Consider the following 8,511-nt stretch of genomic DNA (forward strand, 5'->3'; position numbering starts at 1 on the left):
TCTCCAAGTTCGTCGGTGACCGGGCCACGTTCTCGTTGGACCGCGACGACGGCTTATTAGGGCGGTGAACTACTACATAATATTATGTGGCCGAACGGCCGGTGGCGGAGGAGAAGGATGAGAGCTCGACGGCGGAGATGGATAAAAAAATATGGCATGCAGCGGCGGAACTTGGAGCAGCCGCAGAAGAGGATTGGGATCGGGGAGGACGAGTTTGGAGATCACCCGCCGCTGGAGGACCACCAAAGGCATAATAATATGTCATGGAAATGCTGCCCACGTCTGGGAAACCGGCCCTCCCGTGAGCGACGACAGTGTTCGTTCTGCTGTAGTAAGGGGCAAGCGGCCGGGCGAACCGGACTAGAAAGCGTGCTGCACATGTCGAGGTGCGCGTGTTAGAGTTGCAGGTGTCGGAACCGGAGATGGTGGCAACAGAGTATAAGTTGAGGAGGAACTAACGGATTGACGGTAAACTGAACGGGGTAATAAGAGACGTGGCAGTTCACCGAGAACCGCGAAAAAATGAGACCACATGACATAATATACATTACAGCAAAAGATCAGCTTAACAGTGTCCAAAATCCAAATCATTAAATATAATTACCTATACTAGCAATTACTAAACAGAATGACAACATATACTATAACGTAAGTTATTAGCATACAATATTTATGAACTAAGAGTTTTACAACTTATTATATAATTTACTATATATAACAACAATATGTCGTGAAAAAATTCAAAATTATTAATAATTTTCCGTAAAATTACAATTTCAGCATACCTACGATTGACCGGCGAGTTTCCAAATGATATGATCGCCGGAATTCTTGAATACATGTCGCGCTTCTCGAACTGCCGTCGTCGTCAAACTTCTTACCCACCGTCACCTCCAAAAGTTCCTCCTCCTCCTCATGTCACTATCTCCATGGGTCCGGCACGCACGGCCCGCACCTTGATCTGCAGTCGAAAGCTTTCTAGTCCAAACCGCCCGGCCGGCAGCCTGCCTGCCCCCAGAACGAACACTCGGACCAGTTTTACAGACGTGGGTGGCATTTCCGTGATGGTGGTCCTCCGGCAAAGGCTGATTTCCAGACTCGTCCTCTCTTTGCCGCTTCCCAATCCCGTGCAGGCTGCTGTCGCCGCTCCATGCCATAATAATCGCCGTCGAGCACCAGAGCATCCTCCTCTCGCTCCGTCCAGAGTACTGCCGGCTTGGGTCGGCCGCTTGTTGTAGTGCACCTCGCGCCGACGTCACAGCCCGACGAGAACCCCTGCGGGGGTGGCTCGGTGGCCGTCCGGCGTCCTGGTCCGACAGTCCACCGAAAAAATGTCCTCTCGTCGTCCTACGTGCAGTAATGTCTATGGGCCAGTCATTCCCTGATTTACAATAACCAGCGTTTCTACTCGATGGTTTTCCCGAATCGTCCGGATAAAGAAATTTCTTAGATTAGTTGTTGTGTTATTTTATGTCTTAGATTAATAAAGAAAAATGTATGGATTAATATTGATAGTATTGTTTTTTTTTTTCATAACTTATACTTATAATTAATAAACACACCGTTAATAATTGCATGGCTTGTACGAAATACAGACCTAATAAATGTGAAGCGAATACCTAGCGAGGTATGTGAAATTATTTTCAAGAAATATTGATAGGTATCAACGCTCGTGCATTGGACAACATAAACAATAACAAGAGTGTAAATCAGGGGTTGGTGAAATACCTACTTTCAAAAATTGTCTTAAAATACAAAATACATTTGTTTTTAATGATTAACTGTCAAATACAGAATGTTATACAGATACACTTGAAAAAATCCTACATAATTAAATTAAATTCATTTTACATTTTTTTAAATATTTTTAATAAATTGATGGTTGTTTTACAAAAGCCTAATATTGTTTTGATTTTTTCCGAAAACGTTGACCTAGTCTGAATTATAAAACATTTATTCAACCGGTCCTAAGTCTTTGTATTAAAACGAATTAAATGTGTCTTAAATCTTAATCAGTGGTAAAAGTAAAAGTACCTATTTTGTATTTATTTAGATTATTTGAAAAAAAAAATAATTCTAAGTGGGTAGGTATATCTAAATATTTAATTTAAAACTTTTATTTTTTTTTAAAAAATTTTCTTATCCTCCTTATATATTTTAAGTAATGTATATACAAATGTAATGCTAATGACCTTGGAAATCAAAGTAGAAATTATTATAACTTCAAGACTAATAATTAATAATAATATAGTATTAAATATTTAAATATAATTGATATTACGTATATTATGTACAATTTAAATACAAGATATTATATTATAATACATTTTAAAAGCACCCAGTATAAATTCTAAATACAACATACAATTATGATTGTAGGTATTTTAAATTGTATAAGTGGTTTAATATAGGTAGTTAATATAAATATAAATATAGATAGTTCAAAAACTGTCCATCCCTGACTGTAATTATTAGGTACTGCAACCATTTGAACAAGTTTTTAAAATTCAAAATTGTACATTTTACAAAGTGGCCTGCTATGGTTTTGCAGGCCTCCCAAAATATTACCAATTTGCGCAGTCATCCTACTAGAGACTTACTAAGTTGTATAATAACTAATAAGATAAGATCATGACGTATTGTTGTTTAGATTTAAGGCACCCGGTGCCGATGCCATTTTGTCCTCAATAATACAGTCTGCAGGAATAACGATACCGCCTTGTACAATCAACCAAATTTCATAATTTTTTTTTCAATTGCTAGAGGGAAATATTCTACAGTCCGCATCGATCTCTGTTTTTCAATATTTTATTCTCAAACTTTATAACGTGTTTAAAAAAATACAAGATAAAAAGCATTTTTTTACAAATTTTTTACTACAGTTATTTGAAATAAAATATAAAATCATAGATCAATGCGGCCTGTAGAAAGTCTTGTTCTTTCAGATAAAAAAACAGTCATCAAAATCCGACAATTCTACAAAGCTTGAGAGTTTTTCCCGTCATTTTTATTCGATATAATACCCGGGGGGGGGGGGGGGCCTATATAGGTATCGGGAAGAAAATTAGGGAAAAAGCCTTATAATTGAGGAACCAACTAAAATATAAAATTGTATTTTCAAATTTTATAGGATTGTAGAAAATTTGAAAAACTGACACCGGGACCCTTAAGAAAAGTTTTAAAATATTACGCAAAATTTAAGATAAGAGTTTCCATTTCATGAAAAATACGACTACACTAAACTGACGTAACATATTATAATAGATGAGTAACAATAATATTATAACCTACTAATTAATTATAATCAAAGGTGATATTAATAATTATGTTATGAAGATAATTATTTACTTTAATATCAGTATCTGATATTTGGTAGTGGTAGCCAGATTTATTGAATGGTCATTGGGTCACTCGTCAGTTATTATAATATTAGTATATACTGATATTATTATATTTATTATACTTAAATATTTTTTTTGCGTTTCTCGCGTATTTTATACAGACTTTTCTACGGTGCTCCGGTCTTTCCGGATGATGTGGTTTAGGCCGTGCAGTGAACACTGATCGCAAATGTCGTCCAAAACGTTCTTCCATACGTTATTTGCGCGACGTTTCGCGCCGGACACGCGAGACGATCTGTTCCGGAACCGGACGAGATCGACTCTTCTGGACATGGACGACTGGCTGGGGCACGTCATCGAGACGATGAAAATAAATTGCACTTACCACCGCGTTATAATATTATAAGACCGTCGTTCGTAAGTCTTGTTAAAATACAATATAATAATAATATATAGCCTAGTGGACCTTTTCAAAACCATAATTATAGGTCGCGTGTGCTTAAAACGATTATAATATAATATAAAAAATATTATTTTATTGTATACATGACATTACAATACTCATACAATGTTTATTGTCGTGTTTTCCGTTCGAATTTCCATCACATACGTCTCGATATATGCTTATAATATGATACACACAATAATATTATTTATACACATTTTACAGGACGTGACAACCTAAGTTTACGACGTACGATGCATAATAAACTATTATTATATTTTTTACTATGCTCATACAATTATTATTATGCTATACTTTTACGTAACTTTTTCCGGTATAAGAAATTCGGTCGTATAGTAGAAATAATAAAGCGTACATAATAATATTATATAGGTACGTTGAAGATATTGTGTTTCGACTTTTGATTTTTGATTGATGCGTTTCACCGATAACTTTTCGATCCGATACATTCGAACAAATGTTATAAAAAGGCAAGATAATTGTATTATATTATACTGTTATGATATGATGTTAATAATATTATATTATTTAAATATAATAATATATAGTTTGTATTTACTGTATAATTTTATTAATTCAAAAATAGATACTCTAAAGTTATTGTCAGATTTATATGATTATCAGTAATGGAACATTACAATTAAAATGAATCTCAATATAAACAAATGTGCTATAGTTTCATTTCTATGCAACAATTGTTCAAATATATATTATGACTGTAAATTATTTTATTCGGCTATTAAACGATTATCCGTTGAAAATTACTTAGGGATTTACTTTAATGAGAAATTAAACTTGAATTTGCGCATTTGTAATATAAGAAATACTTATAGCATTATCAAAATTAGGAATTAGGATTATTAAAACAAAGATTCTCCGAATTTGAAAATCAATATTCAATAAAAAAAATATTTATTTCTCAATAGTAGATAAGTGGTGGGCAACTAATATTAAACATTCTCAATCGGCAGAATCCATTAAAAATATTCATAATATATTAATTAAGGATCATTCAAATATAATACACCATGACAGCCCATACTTCTTATGGAGGTGTTTTGGATTTTTTTTAAATGTCTAAATTTAAAAATAGTAGGAACTATTTACATTTAATGAATGTTATCAATACTAGAAAAATTAATTTATACATTTTCAAACGATTATCTATGAAACAAATATTCCACAAACATTTAAACTCTTTCGTGAACTCTATCAATGTGTTTCATCGAGTGTGATGGTTTATTAAAAAAAAATATATATGACGGCGTCATGTGCAGGCAATACAGTTACACAACAGTGATGATCAATGAAGAATTTAAAAAAAAAAAATGTATTTATTATATTGACCAATGACAATTTCCAAACGAATTTGATACCTATTATGTTTTATTGTTAATTGTCTTAATTTGGAGTTGAGACTGCTATTGATTATTTAGATTTTAGACTAAGTGTTCTTAACCGTTTCTAGTGGATAGACCCTAGGTAAGTATATCCACAGCCCACGTCCACCCAAATCCCTATCCCGTTAGAAATCTTGGTGTGGCATTTATTTTAATCTTAAATCGATTACATAATCATTAATAGCGTTTAAGACCAAATTAAAAGGATAGTATGCCCATAATACATACTTATCTATTTTTGAATAGGTAGTTATATAGAATGAATACCTATGAAAAATGTATATAGGTACCTAGGTATTACTTATAAGTTATAAATAAATAGTAAAGACGATATTAATTTATATTGAATAGTATGAATTTATAATTTCAAAAAAAGACGTGTTTTGGGAGCATTTGGAAAAAAGTATTATTGGTCTTTTGGATCCCGCGAGTATGCACCTGCACACTCACTAGGAGGTCCACGGGCCACCTGTTAAGAAATCCCGATTTAGACCATTCAATAGCGTACCTATATTACAGATACTTGTTCGATCCGCTGTCGGGAGTTGCGATGTGCAATGTGTAATTTGAAGCAGACGAGTCGTTCGTGTGTTGAAAATAGCACAGCGTCCAATACCGAATCGTTTGAAAACATACACGCACTATAAAACATTTATAGTGTCATTAAAACAGCATTTAGTTTCTTTGAAACTCAATAAATAATTGTAGGTATACGTTTTACAGCCCCTATTTTTTTTTTTTTTTGTGAACTCTAACAACGTGTGTAATCCCATATTGAAAGTGTGCTCTACGGGTTTGTTAAGTGTGTACTAATAAATATGACTACTGACTATATATACACAGGTCACAGACACACAGTATAGTATTATATACATCAACATTCAACATACACAACAACAAACGTAACAAAGTATAAGTCCAATACTTTTCTGCACCATGAAACGTTCGTGAATCACAAAAATATATTTTCGTCTTTATACCTACTTCACACACAAAAATAGTATAAGTATATTATTTGGTGCTTATAGTTCAACCTTCTACCCAGTTAGCTTAGGTTTGTTTTTAGCTTAGGTATTATGGCAGTGGCGTTTTAACAGATTCAGAGAGAAAAATGTCTGAACAATTATTTTTAATCAAATCATCGCCATTGACTTCCTTTTTCGTATAATTATATTATATATAATTATTTGTACATATACCTATATAGTATATACAGGATCTAGGTTATTTCCGTTAATCCATTAAAAATATAATATGCGTGTGTATTTTTTTATCTTTTAGATGAATTTAAAAGGGAATGAGTTTTCTTTCTTTTTTTCTTTTAATCACTTTTAATAATATCAAATAATATTTTAGCATTTTACTTAAATTATATTTAACATTCTCATTTCGTTCACGACGGGTTTGTATGGATGCGTTCCAAGGATATTCCAAGGATGTATTATATCCCTATAAAAAATTTTAAATTTTAAATATTAAACGTATATTTAATAGTTTAATATTATATTTTATGGTTTAATAAACATTAAATAAATTAAGTAAAAATAAATTATTAGTCAAACATTTAAATATATTTTGTATTTAACCAAAGTTATCATATTGCTCATGTTTAAATATAACACTATTTAATATTTATAGTTACGCATATAAAAACAACAAAATATATAATAAACCAAAGAAATTTACAGTTAATATTTATTATGTTTTTTCAGTATCAGTTTTAGATAAAAATAATACAATAGTAATTTCAAAATAACTCATTACATTATATTTAATGTACTATATATTAATACAGGATACAAATAAAAAACACAAACACAATATGTATACAATTATACATAATACAATAATACATATTACCTATATTATTTAGTTTTTCCAGAGCTTTAGTCTGTAATTCTGTAATTTATATTATACGTATATACTATATATATATATATATTCTATATAGAACTGTCATTTGTCTGTCAAACTAGAAATATGGATTTACATATAATATTTTTGTGTTTGTATATATTACATGTTTGTATTGTTGACTGTACAACAGTGTACATGTTATAAGACGGTGGAATATTATTACATCAATATAATAATAATGGTTTACTTTGCAAATTACATTTTTCCATTCACTTATAGTATATAATACTTTTGTAGGTTACACTAATGACTGCATTGAATAATATTATTATGTATACAATATAATACGTGATGAAATATTGATTTAAGACTTTTCATTTGCCCTTTATTCGTCGTTTATTATACTGTACCCTAGTATTTGCGTGAGCGTTGGATAAAAATGTGTGCTATGTCAATCTTTGTAAATTCTGCGACAGAAAAGAACCTATAGCAGTAATAGAGTAATTCAATTTAAATTTTCCTTGCATATATATTAATTGTAATATAACGTGTAGAGCGATTATATTTATTTTTTTTCTGAAAGCAATGGCCATAGGTACATAAACAAAACATTATTCGATTTTCATGAGCCAAAACAAATTTATGAGTGCCACCGCCCACCGTACAGTAATTTATATATTATGGTTCAAAAATAAGGTTACAACACCCCCGCGTCTATTTATAATAAATATATTGATGTAACTTTCATTGAAATCGGAAGTTTCTGAGATTATCACGTTCAAAAATACAAATTAGGTTTATAATATTAAGTACCTATATAATATTATTATCAAAGTTTGTAACTTATATTAACACAAAAAAAGAACAATATGCACATGATGAAACCATGAAAGGTACCATATCATATCAATATTTTAGAGAGCTTAAGAAATACCCCGACAGCTAGGGCAACGACCGTCACTCGCGTTATACCCATGCGTGCGTAACCGGATGCGAATAAACCAAGATAAGTGTTGATGTGGTTTAAGTAGGTAGTAATTGAATAATTCAATTTTGATAAGGGGCCCCAACTATAAGTAAGACCTGGGTGTTTAGTTATTGAATAATATTATTATTAATGACAGCAAAATCCCTACAAAATGCCTACAAAGCAGTATCGGAGGGCGGCCAAGTTTTGAACACATTTTAAGCATATACTATCCCCTGCTGTTTTTCTAATAACTATAATAAGCTATTATTATGTTATTATATCATATTACACTTGCAAGTTGCAAGTATTTTCGAGTAAATATTTTATACTTTGTACCTAATCGAGATTCGAAAAATGCTGTGCCATTTTGGACCACGTTATATTATACACACAGTACAATCCAAAGTTGGATGTATAAACTGCACCTTATAATTAAACGCCCACTATATAAATATAGCTTTCACCGAACACATATAA

Source organism: Acyrthosiphon pisum, chromosome A3 (assembly GCF_005508785.2).
Source record: "Acyrthosiphon pisum isolate AL4f chromosome A3, pea_aphid_22Mar2018_4r6ur, whole genome shotgun sequence".
Classification (NCBI taxonomy): domain Eukaryota; kingdom Metazoa; phylum Arthropoda; class Insecta; order Hemiptera; family Aphididae; genus Acyrthosiphon; species Acyrthosiphon pisum.